Consider the following 13,723-nt stretch of genomic DNA (forward strand, 5'->3'; position numbering starts at 1 on the left):
GTACCTTGTTCAAGTTTGGGAAAAAAAGTTATTGCAACAAAACCAAATCTAAAACCTAATGAATCGAATTCATCTCTGAACGTCGTGGCCAATGTTGAACGATGAGGAAGATGATGACTTACAGATATCACTAAACCTTTCTGAACGACGGCCTTTGGTCCATCCCACGTTTATTTTCATGACAATATTTAATCATATGTATTCCCTCAACCTACACGCATTGACGTGATCTTGATCAGAGTCCCATGACATGCTATTTTATGTATTCTTTTATAGGTATTAGTGGGCAACTAACACAGTATTCAAAGACGTTCCCGAAATTCAGCCGTGGTGCAGTTACAGCCAATCCGAGCCAGTCGCACATTGAGCTTCCCCCAAATGCACTGTTTTGGTGTCTGTAGCTTTAATGCAAATGAGGAGGAGCAAGGCGGGTCAAGGAGGAGGGTGGGGGTGTGGCCCTGAGCAGCTTGCAGCCACGGTACCATGCGCTCTGTTTACAGTGGATGTATCGCAATGGCGAGGCGCACACAGCCTTTAGCCGTGTTCTGTAAATATTCTAGAACACACGGGAGTCCTGGAGCTCTATATCTAAATATGATCATATAGCCTACATAGATAACTATATCATATAATATATATTATCACGGCCAAAAGCTGTGTGAGCCGATATTATGAATCTCAAACGACCGCGTTGGGTTCTCCGACGTTCCTGGTTCTTCCACGTCCACATCAATGTGCAGTAGACTGAACCGCGACAAGGAGGAGAAAGGGATCATTGCCGGGCAGTGCTTAGGCACCTCCGCCTCCGGCGGTGGTCCCTCAGCGGGTCTCAAGCGGGAGACATTCGCCGCCAACAATCCCTTTCTCCTCCATGTCGTGGTTCATGTTCTTGAGGGAGTCAAAGCCAAAGTTCCTTCCCCTCAATTCATTCTCAACCTTGGCTGAGATAACCCCCAATACGAGTCTCGTTGTAGAAATACCAGAGACGAGAGTCCGACGTGTTATGCGCCATAACATCAAAAGCAGAACGGTTATCCAAATAACAAGGAAGTGTACAACACTTGCGTTACAGTCCTGGAGCTCTATATCTAAATAATATCATCTAATACATAGAAATCTATATAATTTAATACATATTATCACGGCCAAAAGCTGTGTGCGCCTCCAGACGATATTATGAATCACAAACGACTTTGTCGGGTTCTGCGACGTCTCTGGTTCTTCCACTTTCACATCAACCTGAAGTCGACTGAACCGCGCGCTGCCTGCTGCCGGCTGCCCGCTGCCGGCTGCCCGCTGCCGGGCGATGGTGCCTCGCGGCAACCGGCGGCATGTCGCAGTTCATGTACTTCAGCCAGTCAAAGCCAAAGTTCCTTTCCCCCAATTCCTTCTCAACCATGGCTGAGATAACCCCCAATACGAGTCTCGTTGTAGAAATACCAGAGACGAGAGTCCGACGTGTTATGCACCATAACACCAAAAGCAGAACGGTTATCCAAATAATAAGGAAGTGTACAACACTTGCGTTACAGTCCTGGAGCTCTATATCTAAATAATATCATAATACATAGAAATCTATATCATTTAATACATATTATCACGGCCAAAAGCTGTGTGCGCCTCCAGACGATATTATGAATCACAAACGACTTTGTCGGGTTCTGCGACGTCTCTGGTTCTTCCACTTTCACATCAACCTGAAGTCGACTGAAGTCGACTGAGCCGGCGCCTTCTGCTGCCGGCTGCCCGCTGCCGGGCGATGGTGCCTCGCAGCAACCGGCGGCATGTCGCAGTTCATGTACTTCAGCGAGTCAAAGCCAAAGTTCCTTTCCCCCAATTCCTTCTCAACCATGGCTCAGATAACCCCCACAACAGTCTCGTTGTGGAAATACAAGACACGTCAAAGAACCGACAAGAAACACTCGCGTTACAGTGTGTGTATTCACACACACACACACAAGCACACACACACCTGTGGCGCTCGCACGGTCGAGTCTCATTGGCGGGCCAACGTCTCTGGGCGGGCCAGGCAGAGTAAGGGGAGGAGCTGAGATTCTTGGTGACGTCATGAATACAGACATTCCAAATCAGGGCACTTGAGCATCCGTTTTTTCAAAGGCGAGCATAACAGCTAGTGCAGGTTTTACACCAAACGCAAGTTTTAGCCATTGGGGGACCATAGGCAGGCTAGGGGAACTCATATTTATGTTAGAAAACCTCATAAAGTGAGATTTTCATGTCATGGGACCTTTAATGCAATTCATTTTTTCAGATAAATAAGTTTCCATATTCGGCCTCACAGTTGCTAAGTACTAGTGTAGGTGTAGTTCATCAGTGGAATTATCCACAGAAGAGGCAAGGTACATTACTTACTATCCCACATATGTATAATAACTTTCAACAAAATATATTGAAATCTGTTCATGCTATAATATCATGCGTTACAAACTTACATAAATGATTGTGCATAACATTTTGTCTGTGGCTTCCAGGCATCCTAATGTGTCCATGAACACATTAGGATTTATTTTCACTGTTACAGATATGGTCCAGTATTGGTGAAAAACACTGACGATGACAAGAAAAACAGACCACAGTGTTTGTATTTTCATACAACACCGAACTATATTAAAATAACACCTCAACACCCAGTAGGCCAACAGGAATATAGAATAGCTACGATGGCCCAGAATACATGAACTCAATGCTAGGCACAATAAACCAGAGTGAAGTGCTTGCACCTTGATACATACTGTTTGATACAGGGTTCCCACTACAGGGTCGGTACCCCACTTAGGGTTGCCTCAAGGCGCGCGTGTGTGTGTGTGTGTGTGTCTGTGTTGTGAATATAATCTTCTGATCGTATAATGTAATTATGTAGAGCTTTCTTGTGAGTTGTGAGATGAGAGGAAGAAACACACACACACACACACACACACACACACACACACACACACACACACACACACACACACACACACACACACACACACACACACACACACACACACACACACGCACGCGTGCTATGGAATCAAACTGCATTTGAGGTCAGCAGACGATCGATATCTGAGCGTGTAAGAAGTGAGATGTTAGATAAGGGCGGGTCTTACCGATGGCGCTTGCTGATGCTCTTGTGTTGCGTCTCACTGGTGTAAGGGCTGGTGGAGTCTCATGGGTGCTGCGTCCTAATGTAGAGAAAGAACGGGAGATAAGCTGAGGGGAGTAGGAAGTCTTCTTGGAGACTTGTAGCCCATTGGGGATTGTAGAGACTATCGTGAATGGTTGTTCACTTTGTGATAGAACACACCAAATGCCTGCAAAGCATCCATGCAAATGTAAATGAACGTAGACCATGGTTATCTTCTTAGCAACACGAAGCAGTTCACAGAATTCAAAGCAAACAATGCAGCGCAAAGTGTGTGTGCACAAACGTTGTTTGTGCAAAGCATGCAAACGCACACGCACACACACAATCTCATATTCTACATTGACTAAAGATCTGTGCAAATGAAACAAGAAGATCAATCAAAATGGGTTCTAGATTTGTGTAATTTAGGAGAAGGTAGGGGTTGCAAATCGTGCTCAATGATAACTTAAGGGAGAATGCAGACCTTGGTAATCAAACCCATTAACTTTAGGCCGTTTGTCAAACCAACTACAATGTTACCTTCCCCCATATGAGTGAAAGGCTGAATATGTTGACCAAACATGTTTCATTGTTGTCCCTCTTTGGCTCTCTTGCATAGCCTAGCGATGATGCGTTTAAACAATGCCAGATGTGGTTATATCTCCCTTCTGGAAGCTGGAACCATTTCTGAGTTTGGACCAGGAAAAAAGGAGCAGAACAATAATCTGTGTCTGTTTTCGGCTGTTCAGCTTAGTGTTTCCTGGAACTCATAGGTTTAGCAAGCCATGGAAATGCCCTTTGAGGTATTAAGTTATAGCGCAACAGAGTCATGTGGCTCAGCTAAAATAAATATTTTAATTCAATACATCTAAGAAAAAATGTATAATACAACTTAGAGACCGTTTGTGGCCTGAGCTTGGAAGAGAAAACTAAATATAAACAAGCGGATAGTATAACGAGGGAAAACAAAACGTTCCAACCCGATAACTCAAACCCTTGTTTCAATCTAGGAAGAACCAAGCAAAACACAACCACTTTTCAATCTCTCAACACTAAACATGAAGCAGATATATTCGTCGCTGTCTATATATCTGATTGAGCAGATGACTAAGAGGAAGATACACAGAGGCGTGATTTAGAAAAGACAAGAGCAACTGTCATGAAGGAGTTTGGTTTTTACAAAGCACCTGGTGGTCTGTACTTGAATTGCAGGTAACATAATTATTTGCCCCAGTTAACCGTGGATCGGGATATGGTTTCCCAAATGCTAAACGGAAAATCCCTTCAGACCCACTCAATCAATGTTTGAAAATAATTAACATCAATCCAAAATTAAAGGTTATATACCATCAACACTTTTGTTTTGCACAATACACAATACTGAGGGTCTTCTCGGCCACTGTACATATCTGATACGTTGATCACTTCTGCTCATCCTATTCCTTTTATTAGATGAATCACATTTAATGGTGAGACTGGAAGATTGACTATTAACTAGGCCCCATTAAAACATATTCATATATATAAAGTAACGTTTAACTTTAAGGCCAAGTAGAATTGTATTGGTTTATATGTGTTCATTTGAATAAAAAATAAGCAGTAGAATAGTTTGTTAATTGATAGTGAAAGGAAGCAAGTCTGGAGGATCCATGCAGCCACCCAAGGCCTTTCTGAGCAGGCCTTCCGGTTCGTTTCAATTAATGTGAAAACTGGCCAGACTCTATAACAAAACATAACCATGATAGATTGAGTTATTTTATTCGGGGAAATGTTCAGTGGTTTAATTGCATTACGTTGAGTAGACATGTTTAATCCAACTGTCAACACAGCATAAGGAATATGAATAAGAGATTGTTATTTTACGGTTTTTAAGACGTCATGAATGAGCAGGAAAGGAGTTTGATAATCTTGCTTGGATGCCTTAGGAAGATATCCGACATTGGGGTATGAACCCAGTACATTTCAGATTTGAGACGACCATCACCAGACTACCCTGCACTTTATACCACAGCGTTGGTTAGTTGATCCTGATTGTTCAATAAACTTCCAAGGTTGTACATTATTTTTAAGTGACAGGACACCTCTGCCTTTTAACTGTTCTGAATAAATGCGGTACAAATCCAACATTCAAAACAATGGTATACAAGCATCCAGAAATATATACATTCTCAAAGCACAGCAGCAGATGTTACAGATGAAAATGACAAAATGGCTATCTAATCATTGTTGAAATCTGAATTGTGGTATGGAGTAAAACAACGTTTTGGAAGGTGGTAAGCAAACCTTGGCTTTAGCCTCGGCTGCATCACCAACCCCGTCGTACATTATTTTCCAATCACAGGACACGGCACCATGGTACATTCCTTACATAATATATAGCCAATCACTCAAAATAGGGTTGCAGGGGCCTCAAACTAATCACCAACTGACATTCACTAAAGCAATCCATGAGGCGAAACGAAGGTCAGCACACCTGAAGAATTGCCCGCTTCTCACAGGTCAACCGGGGTGCCAAAGTCATGATGTCTGATGATCAATGAGCTGGCCAACCAGTGGGATAGCACTGTTAATGTGACATTCGCAAAGCACAGTCAGTCGCTCTACCCCCGGTTCCCTGTTGGCAGGCGACATCAAGGCTTAATCTTGAATGAGAAAGGAAGTAGCAAAAGTCTGAAAGCACCTAGCAGGGATTTCAGTTCCATTGAGGGCTGAATTAACAGAGCGGAGGAGGCTGATTAATTCCTGTGGCCCAATGTCAACCGCACAGGAAACAAAACCCTAGATGGAATGACTCAGAAACATCACGGAGAGACGCTTGACAAAGGAAGTTGTTAAATGCCTTTCAATCTTGACTCTCAGAAAGAAATTGTAGTTTTAAAAAGTCCTGTTGCTTTTGCTGTATTGTGCAAATCTTTTAAATAGGGTCAAAACATAGCAGAGAAAATTGTATGGGTGGCTTGTCACGATGTGTTTGGTTAAACACTGTTACCACATGTTTGGGTCCAAGTGTTAAGCATACTGGGATAAATAGATTTTAGAACATATAGCTTATGTATAGGGTTGACTACATAAACACATTTGGAATAAATAGATTTGGACGTATTGGTTAATAGATGGTCTCACAATGGTTATTTTCCACAAAACTAATCATTACTAACAGATGGAACCAAAAAGAATGATATATATAAATCAGCATGTAAGTGTTATAAAACAAATAATCCATAAAACCTTTTTTACTGTTTACGAGAATAATATGCATTTTCTGTCATCATTTTGTAAAATGACGAAAAAGGAAATAAGATAGTAATTTAAATTTCTCGTTAAACCAATCCAGCATAATTAATTTACGCTTTATCATTAGACAATAACAATTTAACAATTGTGAGTTGAGTGATCTTGAAACAGAGTATTTCCATGATTTGCTATATAGATTTGAACTATAAGGAATGTATCAAATCTAACCTAGGTCTGATTGTATAAGTATGAAATGTACAGTTGGGATATAATCAAGGCCTATATGTTGGGAACCTATGCTAGGTAGGAGGCCGCTATGATGTGGGATTGAGCGGGCCAATTGTCATAGCAGAACTACAGGGGGGAGGGCGCGGAGCCTGGGCCGGAAACCAGCACCCTGCAAGTGGTGGAGTTACGCCTCGTCTTCTGTTTGATAACAGAGACATTTGACAAAATAAAACTCATTTGTGCAAGTGGATGAGGCTCTCAGAAGGGGATTTTAGCAAGTGTATTTCAACACTGACCATTGGATACCTTTACAGACACTTTTAACAGTTGAAACTGCTGGCCATGTTTGTGTGCTTAAAGCTCCCCACCTCCAGCAACAAGATAGGTCGAAAGAAGCGAAAGAAATTGAAACACTAGTTCTCCCAGCTTTCAGCTAGTCATTTGAGCCAGCCATCAGTCATATTAATTGAGAGTCCGATTTTTTGGACTAGGAGGCAGGTGACACACAGATTGTACCCAAACCACCTCACTTCCTCCAGAAGACAGAGGTGATATTTCTGGATGTGAAAGTGCACTGAGCCGAATATAAAGAAAGAAAACCCCCACCAGCCCCTCAGCTGATAAGCAGTCCATAAGGTAAATGATTCTCATAAATCAGTATGACACAATTATTCGTTTTTGTGGAAATCAAACACGCATCATACAACTCCTCCAATAACTGTAGACCATGTTTATTTTTATTGCAACACTACACAAAATCCCAGACAATCCGCACACGCACACTCACACACACACACACAGACAGACACACATTTATAGAACTGCGACTATGAATACATTACAAGAAAAGAAAGTCATCAAGGTGAAAAAAATACTTTTATCGGTGTGTGACTTATCCCACTTTTAACGATAATTGATTTTCCATGTTAACAAAGGCGTCAAGCTGGTCAGAACTGAATTTCCATGGGAGCGGAATTAATGTGCCTCCCCATTCCCCGAGAGACCGTAGCCTCACAAGCAAGCAAAACAGCAGGCCCGCCTGTATTATTGATAAAAAACATTACCTCCATTCATTTCACATTTGTTAAAGGGTCTGGAAGAGACGGTTCTGGTTCAAGTATTGACAGTTCTCGGCATCGCCCCCAACAATGAATGGGGACACATTGGAAAAGGCTTCTTTTTTCCTTTGAAGTCAACTGAATGGATTTGTAATTAGTCAGTCTTGCATTTAAAAGTAGCCGGGGGAAACCACACACGAGAGAGGGGGCTGATATGGGTTAAAACACCCTTTTAGTGCAGATGGACAATGTGTTCAAAACTGTAGTATTGATGTAAAAACTTGGCCACTAGAACACAGTGTGGACTCGGTCAAGACGCCTTAGCATAACAAGTTCTCACACAGAGGTCGACAGCACACCTCGGTACACACAGTATTATTTGCTCACGAGTCTCGGGAAACATTCAAAGCCTACTCCTGCATCCCCCCCCCCAGCCGAGCTCGAGTGAGTTCTCTAGTGTGTTGATTCTTCGAGCAAACAATATGAATCGGATCTATGATCACGTCTGGGTTAAAACGCATGGCTGACTCCTCAGCAGAACAAGTCACCTAATGTTGACACATCGGTAATTCTGCGCTGCAGCTTTTCTACTGCATGTACCTATTGTATGCTGGAGGTGAGACAGGAATTGATCTGCGGAAGGATTAATTTTTTTAATGAATAATGGAAAGGATGCATGAGAAAATGTTGGTGTGTTCCTACTTTGGGTTTTATATTAAATAAACAATGGAAGCAAGCTGTATGATTAATATAGGTGGCATTCTCCCCCCCCCCCCCTCCCATTGCCCTGAATGAAAAACTGCATGAATTCATAATGTCATCTGCGCCATACACCATTGACTGTGTTGAACACTTGGTTGATTTGTCATCAGGGGGATCACTGACCTCAATAACCCAGCCACCATGAACATAATTATGTAGTTAAATAATAATTAGGCAATAATCTCTGAAATAATTATTATTGCAACAGCTGGCAAAGGTCATGAGGCTAAACAGCATGGAGTAAACCCTGTACACTCCTTCATTTTTTTAATTCATTAAAGTAAACGTTGGCCTGAGTTGGCACAGCTAGGGCTTGGACTGAAATGGGATACTACAAAGTTGCTACACAGGACTACAATCTCCAAACACACAAGCAGTTCTTCGGGGCGGGGGGGGGGGGGAGATTGAAGGATAGAAGGCAATAGTGTTGAGGGTTATGGCGTCCAAGCCAAAAAGTAGTAGTAGGTTAGATTCCGGAAGCGCCCATAGCTGTTGTAGGTTATTTCACAGTAAGGAAATAAGCTCAAACAGAGGTGAAGCGGGGGAGGAGGTGGGCTGAATTCCTTCAATATGATGCGAGTGACAGATGTACTTAAGACGACTACTCCCACATCACTTCCGCTACAGCTGGTTCTACTAAAAGTATGATCATCGCGTGTTCTTATTCACTTGGCGACTTCATGATTGCGTGTGAATAAACGTTGCACAACAAATCTATTGTAGCATGAGAAAAATACATCAATTAGTAATGTTTTCATGCAAGGACAGACTGTATGATCTATTTAAGAACTTGATAGTCATGGTATATGAAACCATATCATCTTTTTTTATATAGGCCTACACCAGTTTGATGAATATGACAATTATTCAAATGTGTAGCACAGCGACACATGAAGTATTACATACTGAAGCAAAGGAGTCAAAGGATTATGCCTGCAATAAAGAAAAAAAAGAAAAGCTTTTAGCTAAATTGAAATTTGCATGAACAACGTGGGGCTTGAGTAATGTGTGCATACCTACATGTGGGTTATTAACCAAGTCAAAGTGTTTTCAGTGATCACGGAAAAAGGACCAAAAATATCAGTACAGGTTTGACTTTTTCACTCAAGTCACTGGAGTCAGCACGTTGCCAAGGTGGGGAGAGGGGCTATCCACTGGGATAAGGTTATCAAGATAAATGGAAATCTGCCATTTGTATTAAAATAGCATCTCCTGGGCAAAGAGCCAGAAGTTCATTATGTTTACAATGGGTTGAATCTATTTGGGGATAAGTGACCTTCTAAAATATTTTGAAATGTGGAAGTTTAACATTTAGAAAAGGATTGTTAGCATAAAATGCATCAAACAAATGCTGCCCCCCTGAACCCTCTCTGTCTTAAAATGGTGTCTAGTTTGGTTCATATTTTTAATTTTACGCAAAGAATTCTTTCTTTTACTCATATGATATAAAGAAAAGCATTACACTGAAGATTACAACATCCCGGATTAGCAAAAAATGCTTATCTACATGATCCATATATTTAAGGACAAGTACAGTTATGGTTTGCCTTGAGTTATTGTTTGAGTTGGGTCTTACAAGTGGAATATGTAGAGCACTCCCTTATAACAAGTGATAAATACAAGAGTGAATGGACAGCGCATGGGAAAACACGTCAATCAACTGAACAAGATGTTCAAGAACACACAGACAAACACACACACACACACACACACACACACACACACACACACACACACACACACACACACACACACACACACACACACACACACACACACACTCGCTAATTGCGCCAAAAGGTCGGGACTTAGCTCAAAAGGTTATTCTTCAAACTTCAACTTAACATGGAACTCCACTCCCAGACAGTGTTAAGTTTCTAAAGTTCACCGTGTGGGCTGGACAACTCAAACATCCCTGCGTATCTCCCCAGTGCCCTCAGTCAGAGGGAACCCAGGGAAAGGAGATAGCCTGGGGGCTTACTAAGCAGACGCTACACGCACACACACGCACACCACTAGGGCACCTCTGGAAGGTCTTGATTTAGTGGTTTGTCTCTGGGGTCGGGATCCACGACTAGTTTTACAAAGCTTGAAAAGAAAAGCCGACTAGACTATAAATAAAATAATAAAGGCATGGCAGAAAAGCTGAGTATAAATCAACCCAACTCCGATGAAGAAATATAAATAAATATGTGTATCTTTGGCTCAAAGATTGCTGTTTGTGGACTAGCACAAGCACAAGAAGGGGTCAAGGTGACACCGCTCAGAATTATTCTGTCGGGTCCCTCATCGCACACAAGTGCATTCATCACACTCCCGATAACCTTGACATGGTCACTTCTAAACAACACGTCAGACTGCGACAAAAACACAACAGAAAATATATGGTAAATATATCTGCCCTTGTCAATCCGAAACATATTCTATACTGTTATAAGCTATTTTACCAATGATCAGTGGTTTGAACACGAAGATTGATTCAAACCCCTTTTCTATTATTGAATATGTTTTGTTTAGAATGTGAATCACTTTTTTTTTTTTTTTTCTCGAGTTGTTCATTACGATGAGCGGAACAAATGAGTTTAAATAATAGTAATAACGTAGAAAGATTCAATTATATCACATCAGTTCGTATTTTTCTTCAATGTTTGTGTGTACATGTTCAGCCTCCAACTTCAGGGGTGATTGGCACAGACTGGATCAATACTGAATCGCAAAGCCACATTAGATTAGCTTTTCTCATGTGAACCACTACATTTAATAGTGGCTGGGCAAGGATCAGCAGAAATTATTGCAATTGATTGAACAACTTTTGAACGCTTATTCCTACAACCACATAGAATTGTAATAACAATGTAATGTTCCTTTATTGAGAAATGTATAATACAATTCATAAAAATGCAGAATGTGTTGTTTCTATGAATTAAAATGCCACTGAGCTATTCGATTAACCACCCTTCTTGAGCAGTTTTCAACACCCTTCAAAACGGTATGAATTATTCCTCCTCGTCGCACAAGGAGTAGCTTTACTGCTGATGTTGGCATCCATTTATACAGTAAAAAGGTGCTAGAAAAGGCCAAAATGACTTTTCTCAAGCCAACTTTATACTAAACCTCCTGCAACACTTGAAAAAAACTATATGTTTCATTCTCCCTGTCGGGTTGAGATTAATACACCTCATTTGGCCACAGAGAAAGCAATGGATAAATTACAAAATAAGAAGTTAGGGAACTTTCGGTACAGGGTGTCCCTAGAACAGCCCAATGGCTGCCCATGCAGGTCACCGCACTTCACTCATTGGTTATCATCCCTGACACCGGGCAATAGACGTCGCCGTAAGGCATTCATCTCCACATCCATGGACAAGGACTAGGTCAAAAACACCCCTCTTCAACCAAGTTGAAGCTTGATGTGCTCATTCTTCAACTATAACTTTAATTTTGCTTGAATGTGCATCGTGTTTATTTAGTCGCAAAGCCCCCTAGGTTTTTAGTCCGTAACAAAAAACATTATTTCTCCCTGCAAATAAAACATTATTTCTCCCTGCAAAAGGTGAATATAAGGTGTCATTTTTAGTTAACCTTGAGCTACAAAGCGATTAGACATAATTGCATATTTCTTTAATCAGTTTTAATCAGCCAGTTTGATTAGCAACTGCCTTGTTCCCTAGCTTAAGAGTGAATAAGTTATGGTTCCTTGCCAAATTGTGAGTACTTTACTATTCTCAGAAATGCTATGTGGCTAGGTAAGTGTAGGACGCTGTGTCTTTTTAACTAAATTGAACGCAGCCTTAGCAGGAGCATAAGCATTCTGTGTTTACACAGAACAGCACATGCTGTCTCAGTCTCTAGGTCTGTGAGAATGCGCATTGGTGTGTAAATGCAGAATCCAAACTTTATGCTTTATTTGTTTGTGGCCAATATTGTAGAAAACTACTTAGCCAGGGCAATTTGTGTGTGCTTACCTGGGTTGGAAAAAATAAAGAGACAGCTCTGGGAGCTGTTAAACACTTTTTTGGATTATAATGGTTATCAACTGATGGTCATCTACCCAATTTTGGAACGTTTCTACACAGCGAGAGGAGTCGAGTTGAAGAAAAATCACGACTGATGTACATCTGCACAAAGAGAATGTCAAAAATTAACCTGGGATTTTAACATAAAATGTAAATCCTTGAAATGAAACAGAATTCTATGCAATAGACTTGACGTGCCCATTGCATTAGAATAAGGCAGCAGTTTTCAATGCAGACAGAAATAATGATTCTTTCAGCCTGACAGTAAGCACATCACAACCTAGGGCAGTGATTCTCGAAATCCGGGTAGTGAGAGGATTTAAAAACGATGCCTCAGAAAAGTATCTATTTTTTAAATAATAGCAAAAACAAATGTTATCTCATTAAATCCACCAGAAATAGCTTCTATGTCCCCGAAGTCCATACGGTCTCTGCTTAATGGATACAGTTTTCAAAATGCATTACCATAGTAACGCACCCGGGGTCTTATAGTGTTGCATCCCACCATGTGGGGGTGATACTGCTAACTTTCTTGTGCTAGGTGCCTGTGCTTTGTAGATGAAGAAACATAGAAGTGTGTGTGTGTGTGTGTGTGTGTGTGTGTGTGTGTGTGTGTGTGTGTGTGTGTGTCTTGTGCGTGCGTGTGTAAGTAGGTCAGAGGGAACAAGGGGGTCGCTAGTCCCTGCCGATTTGAAAGGGTCGCAAGCAACAGAGATCGAGCCCCAGGGAACACCATGTCAAGCAAGGCGAAACCCCTCTGCGGAACAGATGTTGTGCAGCCTCCGTCTCTGAAGCTCATCTGCGGTGTCCACATCAATCGTAAAAACGCAAGGTCTTGAAATAATAATAATGTTGACGTTCTGGCAGAGCTTTTGTAACCAAAGTATCTCCCTAGCATTATTTAAGGGAAGCTTACTAATGATGTGCTGAATATGGCATGGCACAATTGGTGGTTCAGAAGCTTAGCGCGCTGAGCTTGCACTGGATGTAGCCATTTTTTGGGATGTTTCAGTGGCAGTGAGTGTGTGGGGGTGGGGGGGGGGGGTTGTTTTGCTGAAAGTCATCTACTTGAGGTAAGGGCATCTTGCTCAAGTATGATTATAGCTGGTAGTCGAAATCCACCTATTATATCCCGACCAAACTGAAGATGTGCAACTTGTTTCAATAGGCGTTCTTAATGAAGGAAGACCGATAAGACCTGCTGAAGAGTGCAGCATGTTGAACCCCGACCCTGGACGTATTTTAATGATCACCGTTCCAATCATAAAGTGCTACGATGCATACGTTTCAGCTAG

At 41.6% G+C, this 13,723-nt stretch overlaps 1 protein-coding gene across 5 annotated transcripts in view; it reads right to left on the minus strand.

Moving 5' to 3' along the window:
- Positions 1-13,723, minus strand: part of gulp1a (GULP PTB domain containing engulfment adaptor 1a) — a 60,888-nt gene that overhangs the window by 34,747 nt on the left and 12,418 nt on the right. For 4 of the 5 annotated variants that reach the window (XM_030343589.1, XM_030343585.1, XM_030343591.1 and 1 more), the window contains exon 2: positions 3,114-3,188. The exons of the other annotated variant lie outside the window; for it this stretch is intronic. The gene's annotated coding sequence lies outside the window, so the exon portion shown is untranslated. The remainder of the gene's footprint in view (positions 1-3,113; positions 3,189-13,723) is intronic. 5 annotated transcript variants of the gene reach the window in all.

This window comes from Gadus morhua, chromosome 20 (genome assembly GCF_902167405.1).
Source record: "Gadus morhua chromosome 20, gadMor3.0, whole genome shotgun sequence".
In the NCBI taxonomy this organism is placed as follows: domain Eukaryota; kingdom Metazoa; phylum Chordata; class Actinopteri; order Gadiformes; family Gadidae; genus Gadus; species Gadus morhua.